The 13,784-nt window shown below is 35.6% G+C and overlaps 1 long non-coding RNA gene across 1 annotated transcript in view; it reads left to right on the forward strand.

Annotated features, from left to right (window-relative positions):
- The first annotated feature begins 3,752 nt into the window (after window positions 1-3,752).
- Window positions 3,753-13,784, forward strand: part of LOC128249803 (uncharacterized) — a 489,384-nt gene continuing 479,352 nt past the window's right edge. Inside the window, exon 1 of the long non-coding RNA XR_008265919.2 lies at window positions 3,753-3,861. This is a non-coding gene — a long non-coding RNA (uncharacterized LOC128249803). The remainder of the gene's footprint in view (window positions 3,862-13,784) is intronic.

Here is a 13,784-nt window from a genome sequence, read left to right on the forward strand (position 1 = left end):
ATATTTTACCTGCTTTATGTTCATACTGGCTAGATTCAGCCTTTCTTGAAATAAACATTCTACAAATAAACAGTCACATCATTGAAATCCTGAAGCTCTGAGATAATTAATTCAAAACAATGTGAATAAATAAGCATTACATTTGACAAAAGTTATCTGAATGTTAAAGAGTTAAACAAATAATACCAAAGATTAATTACTAATTTAGTCTTCCTTCAGCTTTAGAAACCAATTTTTTCCCTGAATCACATAGTTATTTTGATGACTAGAGTTGTATGTGTATATTAACTGAGGAAATATTTTATATGAAAAAAATGCTTTCATTAAACAATATTTTCATTTAATAGTTGCAGATTACTCACACTACCTTGTGTTAAGCAGTTCACATTTAATTGATCATGACATAAACAATGCCTCTAATTGTTGAAATCTAATTTAGCTAATTCAAGAGAAGAAAACTCTGTATTCTTCAAGGAATATGAAAACAAAGTCTGATAGAAAGCCGGAGCACTATTGGTCTCTTTTGAAACATTAAATTATTTGTCAGCAGAAAAAAAACATTTTACACCAGTAAACATAAACACATCTGCAGAACTAATTGATCCTAGTACAAATTTTTTAAGTCTGGTACTTTTTCGATTGGTCTCTTTTGCCAAATCACTAAGTTACAGGGCTGTAAAGAAAGCAGCACTGGTTGTCAAGCAGTGAGGAGGGGATGAACAGAAACAAAGAAACACTCAACCAGTCTCTCACACATACAGACAAACAGACAAACTAAGGGTCAAACAGGCATATACAAGTGCACATGGACATGTGTGCACACACACACACATCACAAAATGATCAAATGTCCTTTCTAAGCCCTAGGTTCATTAGATCAGTTTCCTGGATTTTGTGGTGTGTATATTCCTCCCCGGATGGGACACCAGTCTGTTGTAGGATTATTTGGTCTTGCAAGCTGAGTGGACCAGAACAATATGAGATGAATTGTTTTGCTTGAGAACATAATGCATTGTCCAGTTAAGGAATCAAAACAATCTTATGGACATGAGTGCAACACCACTAACCACTAACCCATGTACCACCACAATTATATATATTCACACACACACTCACACACACACGAGGGACTTCCATGCACTTGTATAACAAATTTGCTTGCAAGGCATTGGTCGGCCTGGGTAGACACTTACCCAAGGTGCTGTGCAGTGGGACTGAACCCAAAGTCATATAGCTTCTTAACCACACAACTATACCTGCACCTAAAATTACATACATATATGTACATTTGCACACACACACATACACACACACACACACTCTCACGAAACAAATCTTTCTCATGAAGCACTGGTTAATTCAACAGATGACACCCAAAGTGCAGTGTAGTGGCATGAAACCTGAAACCCTGTGACTGAGAAATTAACTTAAAATCATTTAAACAAACTGAATAAAGTTGGATCATGAAGATTCGTGGTTGCATCAACCTGTCGGCCACTTGGACATTTGGGTATCAATGGCCGCAGAAGAACTGTCACAATTAAACGCTCGTCTGATGTTGCTGAAAAGAGCTCAATGTAGATATGGGCAAAGAGAAATGACCAATGGACCTAGTTGTGGATTCCATTGGTTATTTATAGGAAATATAAAGAAGAAAATTGGTTCCTTTGTCAGTCAGAGTGGCCTAGTGGGCTGAAACGCAGACATAGGAACACAAGTTCACAAAAAGAATGACCCAGGTTCAAATCCTGCTGGAGACAGGATTTTGAATAGCAACAGGAGGACACCTAGGAGTCATGACCTGGATGGGCCTGGCTCCAGTAGAGTGTCAGGTATAAGGGCTGAAACACTTGTTGTATGGGAATTCTTCCTCTGAAGACCTCTCCTGTTGTGTGCTCTCTTTGTGGCAAGTTTGTTATTTATTTAAGGATGAGAAGTGATAGATTCTAAAAATATTGTGCTGTGATGTGAATAAAAGTGGAAACAATATGTACATCACATTAAATTTGAATTATTTTGAGTTAGAAATATTAAAACTCAGTAAACTAAAGCAAACTAATATATTGTAGAAAGCTACAATAATTTGATTAATGAGTAAAAGGAAAGATTTTGGTTTTGAAGAAATAGTCTCATCATATTGTAATATATAATACAGGGAAGAAAAACGTTAATACTAAAGACATTAACAAGTCACATTTATTTGCTATACATTTTAATATAATGAATAGCAAGAATAAAGAAACATATGGAAGCAAAATGTCTATTAGAACAATATATATATATAACTGATTATAAAAGCAGTATAACTGAAAATATGCGACAAAAACTTATGCACCAAGCTAAAATTATATCTTATCATGTTAATATCTCAAATCAGTTGGAAGATCTTCAACTTCCACACACACGTACATGCACACACGCACACATGCATGCACGCACACACACACACGTGCGTGTGCTCACACATATATAAACATACATATACATGGTGAAAAACAATTCATGATGTAATAAAACCATTTCCTAGACCCATTCCACTCCTAGAAGTACCTTGTAGATCCCTTGCATATGAGCCATATGAGATGTCATCTCTGATGACACCTCATATAGCTCCTAAGGTCTGCAAAGAGCCTACAAGTCAGCACCTGCAGCAGCTTGACCATCTGGATGTTGGAACCTACAATTCCAAGTGAGTTCGCCAGCTGACTCACACTCTGCTACACAAAATACACATGCGATTATGCTGAATATTACATTGGTAGATGAGGGTCACCTCTGTGACCATGCATGTGGCTGAGTAGGCCAGCCTTTGAGAACCACACTGATCACACAAAAGAGCTCTTTCATGCTCTCCTCCAGAAGGGGGTTATCGTACTCCTTATATTTATCAGCATGTTTCACTACAGCATATGCAACTCTGTTGCCCTTTAACATCAGTGGCAATCAGATTCCTCCACAGCTCCCTATCTGATGCAAGATCTTCCCAGGTGTTAGTATCAATATTGATTTTTTTTATGTGTGTTTTTAAGATTGTCATTGAAACCCTTGCATGGCTTGCTCTAAAGACATCTTCCTTGCTCCATCTGGGGCAAATGTTTAATTCTCTTGAAGGCAATGAAACATTTACAGTTTCTGTTGGTGTGTTTGCTCCATTGTTGCCATCATCATCATCAGCAGCAGCAGCACTGCTGCCACTTTGCTGACTCTACCACCACCACAACCACCACCACCACCGCTGCTGCCATCATCATCATCATCACCACCACCACCATCAACTTTGAGAGTGGTTTCTTGAGACTCCAGGAGCCATGAAATGCAGCATTATAATTCAATAAGCCACTTGTATGTTTGAAAAGTACAGATGGTTCGTAGAATGATTAGTCATTTTTATACAGCAGCATCTTTTTATATCTGAGCTGTTATCAGAAATGACAACAAAAGCAACTTGATCTTGTTAACACATTCCATTGTTCTTGCAGTTTGGTATCCCTTGCTCTATCCCTTTTGCCTGTTAATATTCTGTGGCAGGGTGAGGGACATTTTGGCACTATACAAATCTGAAAAGTAATATATTTATCCTGTCAGAAGGCACTCAGAAACTTGAAATTGTCTGGGATTCCAACTCAGAACAACTGTGTGGTCAATGAATATAACAATAAACTTAACGATGTTTGATTGAACATATTACCATTGTCTATTTCTAAATTATTTGTACTGTGTTAATTGTTCTATATCTTGTCTATGCTATAACTTCTCTTTCCATTTTCTTTCAGGTAAGTTCTCCAGTTGATAGCATTAACAACTGGAATCCTTGTTCTTTGGATTACAAATATTACTGATGCAGCAAGATGAAAAATACGAGTGAGTGATATTATTTCATTTCCTAAACCTGAAAAATTGTACTTAAAAAAAAATCATTGATAAAAAAAGAAAAAAAAAAAATGCATTTTATAACAGACATTGTCAAATCATATTGCTATGCAAAGTCTGAACTTTAGGTGTTCCAGTAGTGGACGGTGAAAGCAGGACATACACACATATGCAATTTTTTAGTGATAAGAAATATTACTGTTTGAAAATGTTAGAATTGGTTTTCTGCATATGATGCCTATCATGGAACAATAATATATTCTGAAGCAATTAAAAGTTGCTGGAACAACAATACAATTGATAACAAAGTTAATCTTTAATTCAATTTTCATTTAATATAACAACCTGCTAAAAACATTCAACTAAAAGTCAAATAAATACTTATGTGATATATTATATCTATTTCCTTAAAGGTGACGAGCTGGCAGAAATGTTAGCACCCCGGGCGAAATGCTTAGTGGTATTTTGTCTGTCTTTATGTTCTGAGTTCAAATTCCACTGAGGTTCACTTTGCTTTTCATTCTTTTGGGGTCAATAAGTTAAGTACCAGTTGTGTACTGGGGTTGATCTAATTGACTGCCCCCCTCCCCCAAAATTTTGGGCCTTTTGCCTAGAATAGTAAAGATTATATTTATTTCTTTATTGCACATGGGGAGGGGGATAAACATAGAGGGGACAAACAAGGACAGACAAAAGGATTAAGTTGATTACATCAACCCCAGTGTGTAACTGGTACTTATTTAATAGACCCCGAAAGGATGAAAGACAAAGTCGACCTTGGCAGTATTTGAACTCAGAACGTAATGGCAGATGGAATACTGCTAAGCATTTCACCTGGTGTGATTCTGATTCTGCCAGCTCACCTATGTGATATATTATGTTGCACTGAAATGGCTGATCTGCTGTTACCCGACTCATTTCAAGTATTAGATGCATTATACACTTAGTGATTTGCTATAACTGGTGTAATTACCAAATACTTGTTTGAAATATTGAAATTTTGTTACTTTTTATTTTGGGATAAATTTCTATCTATGCTGAAACATCTGTCTGTCTCTCTCTCTCTCTCTCTTCTGTTATTGTGTGCATGTGACAGATAAATGTACATGATTTTTGGTTTAGTAAGTCATTCAATACAAAAGAGCAAACTTAAATTTAAGCTAAATATTAATTTTTATTAACAAGTCATATGCAATCACCAGCACGTTAAAAAAAAACAACAACGTGTTTTTTTATGTTTTTATGATACAGAAGATACCAAGAAAACTGGCAGAAACAACTGAACTAAAATTATTATACTCAGCATATACCATACACAACAAATACAATTGGTAAGATGGCAAGCTGCCAGAACTGCTAGCATACTTAGAAGCATTTTGTCCATCTTTTTATTCTGAGTTCAAATTCCACCAAGGTCAACTTTGCCTTTCATCCTTTCAGGGCTGATAAAATAAGTACCAGTTGAGTACTGGGGTCAATGTAAATGACTTACCCTTCCCCCAAAATTGCTGGCCTTGTACCAAAATTTGAAACCAGTTAAGTACAACTGTCTCTCCTTATGCATACACATGTGTGTGTGTGCATCATTTTCATTAAATGTAATAGAAATTTTGATTTCATGTAATATAATACAATTTTGAATGAAAATGCTTCAGCGGTTAAAGTTTTGGGTGATCAGCTGATGTGGTTTTGATGGAATTCACTTTTGATAAGTTGATGTATTTCCTGGAAAGACCAGTTATTCTATTTGCTCCAGTTAGCTGTGGAGAATAGGTAACTGATTCTCGGCAAATATGTTTAAACTTTATGAAATGGTAGTTCAAAATTATTCCTGTATGACTGAAAGGATTGCTGTTTTAACAAGAGTTTTAACAAGAGTTTTAACAAGAGTTTTAACATCATTACTATTAATGAAAATTGTCTCAAACAATTAAAAATTAGTTGAAAAGAAATTTTTTCATTATAATAGTGGAGGAAGGAAAAGAAATTTTTGCTTCCAGTTTATCAGTATTAACTCTCTCAGATCTGGGTCCCCGTGTCTAGCTTTACCTTCCACCTGGGCTCTTGAACAAAAAATAAATAGTTGCATATACAGTTCAAGAGTAACTAATGCAAGTAAACTAATGGACAGAATCACAAGAAAATTCAGGAGAATAACAATAATATCTACACGCATAATAAAATAAGTATATAAAAAATAAAATCTCTCTCTCAGCAATTCTCTACTCATGAGGGAAATTTCTCCCCCTCTTCTATTTCTTAGCAAACCCTATTTCTCTTTGTGGATTAAACTGAAAACAACAGCAGTGGCAGCAACAGCGGTCACCCGTCAAATTTCACACATGTGTGTTAAACAATAATAGGCTTATCTCTCAACTACCAATATTTGTTCACCTTTTTGCTACTTTCCTCATGACTTTCACCTGTTTGGTTGTCAGAATCACTCTCATTGCTGGCATAAGTATAAACTCTTCATCCAAAGCATAAACATCATCAATAATTTCCTCAACTGCAAAGCATCTAGACCTTGCTTGTTTACAAGATGAAGTGCTGGGATCATCACTTGCCCATTTCATTGCAAAATCAATTCCTTTTTTTTGATTAAAAACAAAAATAAACAACAGCTACAGGGATACAATTAACAAGGCTGTAATGTGATCAGTCATTTTATTTTAGTATTTTATCTTCTTTATCTATGTATGTTGTTCATTATCACTTTAGTGGCAATCCAGCAGCAGCAGCAACAACAGCAGCAGCAGTAGTAGTAGTAGTAGTAGTAGTAGTAGTAGTAGTAGTAGTAGTAGTAGTAGTAGTAGTAGTAGTAATTCTTACTTAAAAGTGGATGCTGTGTTAGAACACAGAATACTGCATTATTTACCATGAGAGAATCTCTCGTATGGACTTGTGGTGCATAAAAGCACTTGTGTGTATATCATTGGTGAAAGAAAATCATCTGCTATCACTGTCTGAATTGCCAGGTTACATGATTTCAGCCTTCCTTGGCCTTGTCAGTGGTAGACACCTGTGGCTAGACATAGCAGTGATTCCCCCATCAGCAGTATACATAGATTCTCAGTGTCTATTCTGGCACTGCTGTTGCAAATATCTGGTGTAATGATCATGGGGAATATATAGTACCAAAAGTTTTTTCTTATCTCCTGTTTTGATATGCATACATATATGTATGTATGTATGTATGTATGTATGTATGTATGTATGTATGTATGTATGTATGTATGTATGTATTCAGAGAATTGTTGGGCATAAGAGGAATCAAATGTAGCCTGAAAGAGAGAAGGCTATATTTGTTTGGACATGTGATGAGGATAGCTGCATAAAGAAATGACAATCACTGAAAGTGGATGGTACCTGTAAAGAAGGAAACCCAAGAAGACATGGGATGAAGTGTTAAGGGCCAATCTCAGGATGTTGCTTACTACTTGATCCATTTAGTCTGTTTGATTCTAGGATAGTAAAGAAAGAGGATGAAAAGCCAAAAAAAAAATACAATCCCTTAAAACTTGCAATTGCAGGAGTTTGGAGGATGAAAACTGTAAAGGTTGTGCTTGTAATGATTGGTGCAATGGGAACTGTGAGGAAAGATAGAGAGAAATGGTTGAACAAGATTGCAGAAGAATGTCCTGTAGAGCTTCTACAAAATGTTTGCCTTTTAGGGACAGGGAAGATTATCAGGAGGGTTTTAAGCACTTGAAAGACTATTGAAAGTTTGTGGTTACCTAAGGTTACAGGTAGTAACCTGCTACCCATATAAATTCTACCAGGAATAAGAATAAACCTGAGTCAAATCAACAACAACAACAGCAGCAGCAATAATGGCTTCTGGTTTAGGCACAGGGCTGACAATTTTTTAGTTGACTTCAGACTCTAATACTGGACTGCTACTGTATTTTATTAACCCCAGTAGGACAAAAGGTTAAGTTGATCTCAGTGGGATTCAAATTTAAGTATGTCAAATGTGAGAACAAATAATGCAAGGTAATTTTTTGACTTTAGCAATGCTACCAGCTGAATGCTGATAATTTTTTACTTTGATACAATATCACAAAATTATAAGTGAATTAACTTCAGTATTTAACTGGTGTCTATTTTTTTTAACTCAAAATTTTCCTAACTACATAACAATGCCTGCATTCATGAGGATGTTATTTGTGCATAATATGTTCTTGGTTACTCTAGTTTATTATCAAATTGTTAGTAGACTCACATTTTTCCCTTTATCTTCTGCTGTTTGTGTTGCAATTTTTATCTTGTGACACAAACACATTTTTATCTTGAAATGTGTTTGTCTCATATCAAAAACTTTATAAATTCCTGATAAAATTTTATACTATAGAATACAATGAGCTGATAGAATAAAGTTTATTTAGTATAAAATTTATTTTTTTAATAGACAATCTGTTTCAAGAGAAATTCAATGAATCCTGTGCAAATTAGTGCAGTAGTTTAGTTGTGAATAAATCAGCTACTTTAATTCAGTATTTAACTAGCATCTATTTTCTTTACTCAGCATTTTCTTAACTACATTCCTGCATTCCTGAGGATGTTATTTTTGCTAACACTATTGTGAAAATGATTGTATATCACAGTAGTGTAAAAATAAGATTTTTACACTGTAACTCAAAGGTTTAATTTAAAGAGATTTTTTTTCAACATTATTTGAGTTTATATTATACTGAGACCATAACCCGGGAGCCTATGCCAGTGGTGTATAACCAGCCCACTTATGAGTACCCTTCATTCATTGGACAATAAACTTTGCTTGCGAAGACCTGTTAAGGCAAGTGAAAACAAAATCACTGACATGGCCAATGAGAGTACAGCCTGATTGGCACTCGTGCCAGTGGAATGTTAAAAGCACCATCTGAGTGTGATCATTGCTGGGGCTTCCTTACTGGCTCCCATGCTGGTGGCATGTAAAACACACCATTCGAGTGTGATCATTGCCAGCGTCACCTTACTGGCACATGTGCCAGTGGCACATGAAAAACAACATTTGTGTGTGGTCATTTCCAGTGCCACCAGACTGGCTCCTGTGCAGGTGGCATGTAAAAAAAACACTTTTTGAACGTGATCGTTGCCCGTACCGCCTGACTGGCCCTCATGCTGGTGGCACGTAAAAGCACCCACTACACTCTCGGAGTGGTTGGCATTAGGAAGGGCATCCAGCTGTAGAAACTTTGCCAGATCAGATTGGAGCATGCTGCAGCCTTCTGGCTCACCAGTCCTCAGTCAAACCGTTCGACCCATGCCAGCAAGGAAAGTGGACGTTAAACGATGATGATGATGTATTGACTTAGTTTTCCTCTCCTTCAGCGTCATTAAAATAAGTCACAATAATTTACTAGTGTTCAGTGAATGTAATTGGTATGCTTTTCCTAACCAACCAGGGAATCTTGAGTGTCAGCAAAATTGCTATTATTGAGATAAATCTAGTAAGGAGAAAGAAAAACTGGATTGTGGAATAAAATGTCTTATAATTATTAGTTTCTTCTTTCCACATTCTGAGTTTAAATACCACTAAAATAAATTTGGCCTAGAATTGACAAAATAATCACTAGTTATCTAATGAAGACAACCATTAGCTGCATCATACAATATTTAGCTCATTTTCTCCAAGGTCTTTGAAAAAGACACCAATCATGCACTGAAGTCATTTATAAGTTTATAGCATTATATCAAAGTAGGAAATCATCATCATCATCATTATCATCATCATCATCATCATCATTAATGGTAGATTGATAGAATTGCTAAAACATCAGATTAAATGTCATACATATTTCTCCCAGCACTTTATGTTTTGAGTTCAAATTCCAATGAAATCAACTTTGTCTGTCATCCTTCTAAGGTTGATAAAATAAAGTACGGGTCAAGTACTGGTGTTGATTGTACCAACTAAGCCTATCCTCCTGAAACTGCTGGTCTTGTGCCATGATGATGATTGTTATCTTTATTGCCCCCCCCCCCCTCAAAATGGTTCTTATAACCTAGTCATTTTTCTACTTTGATAGCAGGCTGCAACCAATAGCAACCAACTTCCTTGTTTCTTTCATACTTTTTCGTCAATCTAATCATCAAGTGGGATATTTTTCCTCTTCCCAGTAAGCAAACTCTTTGCTAAAGCTCTATCTCACAATCTACTTTAATCTTTATCCATGTTACACTATTGTTCATCACTGTCTCTTATTCTCCTACAATTACTAGTGTAATGGGATTATAAAAGAGGATAAAAGATGAATAAGGAGACTATTGAAGTCAAAGTTGAATAGTGGTAACACAGTATCAGCGATAAATTTGAGTGCAGTATCTATTATTAAATATGGAGTAAATCTAATTGAGTGGGGAGAATCAGATCAACTGACCCTAGACTGTAAGACAAGAAAATTCTTAACAATGTTTGATATCCATCTCAAGGTGTTGTGCATCAATTATATGTGAAAAGAGAGACTGGTGGAATAGAATTTATCAACGTAAAGGATTGTGTCAAGGCCAGTAATTTTGGGGGATGGGGTTAGTTGATTACATAAACCTTAGTGTTCAGCTGGTACTTCTTTTATCGACTCTGAAAGGTGAAAGGCAAATTTGGACCTTGGTGGAATTTGAACTCAGAATGTAAAGATGGATGAAACGCCTGGTGTACCAACGATTTTGATAACTTTCCACTTTTGGATTGTGTTAATTTTGAGAAGATCTGTTTACTGAGGTATCTAGAAGCAATGGAAGAAATGTTGCTACAGATGAGACCATCTCGGAGAAAATACGAAAAGCAATTGATAATGAGAACAAAGATACAATACATGATGGGCATCAAGAGAAAAATAGAAACAAGCCCTTAAGGAGCCATTTTGGCAGGTATCAAATGAAGTGAGGGGTAAGAATTCCTGGTATCAGCTTAGAAAAGATAAGTTGGGAAGAGAAACAGAGATAATGACAGTGAATATTGAAAGCCAATCTATTACAAATGCCAAGAGTAGACATGTTTTTGGGGAAGCACCATTGCCTGCATGTAGATCATGTGGTATGTATGATGAGACAGTGGTGGCACAATTAGTGTCTGAATGTCTGAAGCTTGCACAGAGAGCAAGAAAGTACAAGAAGTGGTGATGTGACCAAGTTATTAGGGTTATAATTGGAGACTTTGCCAGAAATAGGAGTCTGAGCACTTGAAGATAGTATGTTCATCATTTTTAGTTCAAGTTAAACCAGGATTAATTGTATCGTTCAACTCTCCACAGACAATATGTTTGCCATTGAAATACAATTCAATTCAATCATTTATAAGTACCCACTTCAACCTAATTCCAAAGTAAGAAATTACATGAATTAGGACTATCATCGAAATGTTGACAGTTTTATTAATGATAGCAAAATGACACAGCTGTTGAAAATGACAACAAAGGATATGTGTGTATAGATAGTACTGAAGTATGTGAACAACTAGAAATACTTTTTTTTATGTTTATGAGAGCTTTCCATTACATATGTTTGAATATAAAGGTATATCTATGTGTGTGTGTACGTATAGAATACACAAGGAGTTTTTGTCAACTGACGTAATGTAATAGGTATGTACTACAAGTGCTCAGTTTGGTTACCACTAAAACTCTGGCTTGAACTGCAATTGAAAAGTGTGGTGTCAAGGACAACTACAAGTGGCTTCTCCTTGAGCAGGGGGATACAGATTAAAACGAAATAATGGAAAAGCATATTATTTTCCTTTGCTTTTTCATTTTTTATTTTAATCTGTCTGTCTATTTATCTATCTATCTATTCTTTTAGTTGTTCCAGTCATTTGACTGTGGCCATGCTGTAGCACCACCTTAAAGGGTTTTTAGTCAAAGAAATCAACCCCAAGACTTATTCTTTGTAAGCCTAGTACTTATTCTATCAGTCTTTTTTTAATGAACTGCTAAGTTCTGGAGATGTAAAAACACCAACATCAGTTGTTGAGTGATGGAGAGGGAACAAACACAGACACAAGGATGTACTCACATAAATATATATATATATATATATATATTTATTTGGACTGGCTTGTGCGGGTGGCACATAAAAGACACCATTTCGAGCGTGGCCGTTTTCGTGCGGGTGACACGTAAAAGCACCCACTACACTCTCTGAGTGGTTGGCGTTAGGAAGGGCATCCAGCTGTAGAAACTCTGCCAAATCAGACTGGAGCCTGGTGTTGCCATCCGGTTTCACCAGTCCTCAGTCAAATCGTCCAACCCATGCTAGCATGGAAAGCGGACGTTAAACGATGATGATGATGATGATATATATATATATATATATATGCATGCATGATTAGCTCAGTGGTTTATACAGCTGAAGTCACAGCAATGCTCCAAAATAAGGAAACCCAAATGAAAAATTACGTTGGTTTATGCAAAGGTAACTTCTAGAAAATGACCTGCAGACTACCAGTCGTCTTTCCAGCATATGGATAAAAAGAAAGCCACAAATTTAGCTAACCATATAAGGGATTTGAAGGCCAATAGCACACTATGCACCATTAGGTGAAGCATTATGAAGTGATCCCTGTCATATATTAATGGATGCAGGCTTAGTGTAACTGAAAGATCTCATATTCTTTTCAGATCTAAGAACTCCATGGGTCTATTAAATTCAAGATTTGAAATTTTTATTAAATGTAAACATTTGGACAAACTTCATTTGTTGGACTGGAGCACACTATTCTATTCGCATTAAGCATGCAATCTTACAGACTTTGACCTCTTCCTTGTAGAATTAATTTACAGCAACTATATTAACTCTGATTCAAACGCTATCCATATTGATTCTGATCTGAATGGACAAAAGGATGCAACTCTCGAATTTTTGTTTTGTTTTCTTTTTCTTTTTCATTGTTCCCATTCCACTATTTGCTTTTTTCTTATTCCACTTTTTATCTTTACCTTTGTCTCATTCTTTCTTGGGTTTTCTGAAAGACCAAGTGTCTTTTCCTGTATGTTGTTTTTTTTCAAAGACCAGCATCCTTTCTCAATTTTTTTAAAAAAAGGCTGCCCATATTGTGTATTTGAGTTTGAAAGATTTCTTAGAAACATAAGATTTTATATAAGAGCTTGCCAGTTTATTGTGTTTTCACAGTATGAAACTAATAGTATCACATATCTAAATATTGTGTATATTAACTGATGCATGCATACATACATGTACATATGTGTGTGTGTATATATACATATAGGTGCAGGAGTGGCTTTGTGGTAAGTAGCTTGCTTCCAAACTACATGGTTCCAGGTTCAGTCCCACTGCTTGGCACCTTGGGCAAGTGTCTTCTGCCCTAGCCTTGGGCCAACCAAAGCCTTGCGAGTGGATTTGGTAGCTGGAAGCTGAAAGAAGCCCGTCGTATATATATGTATATATATATATATATATATATATATATATATATATATATATATATATATATATATATATGTATATATTTGTGTGTGTCAGTGTTTGTCCCCTCACCATCACTTGACAACCAATGCTGGTATGTTTAAGTCCCCGTTACTAAGCAGTTTGGCAAAAAAGACCGATAGAATAAGTACTAGGCTTACAAAGATTAAGTCCTTGGATCGATTTGTTTGATTGAAGGTGGTGCTCCATCATGGCTGCAGTCAAATGAATGAAAAAAGTAAGAGAATGAAAGAATATATATATACATATATATATATACAAGGTTTCAAATTTATACATTTAAAAAAGAGAGATTTAACACCGGAGTTTAAATATCCACGTCTTCATTCAATGTAAACATTTCTTGGTGTTAAATCTCTCTTTTTTAAATGTATAAATTTGAAACTTTGGATATATAAACAAGGAGAACGATCCTTAAGGAATCTAATTAATGATTCTTTGAGGTGAAATCTTATGCTATATTGGTAATG

Source organism: Octopus bimaculoides, chromosome 18 (assembly GCF_046866305.1).
Source record: "Octopus bimaculoides isolate indiv1 chromosome 18, ASM4686630v1, whole genome shotgun sequence".
Taxonomy (NCBI): Eukaryota; Metazoa; Mollusca; class Cephalopoda; order Octopoda; family Octopodidae; genus Octopus; species Octopus bimaculoides.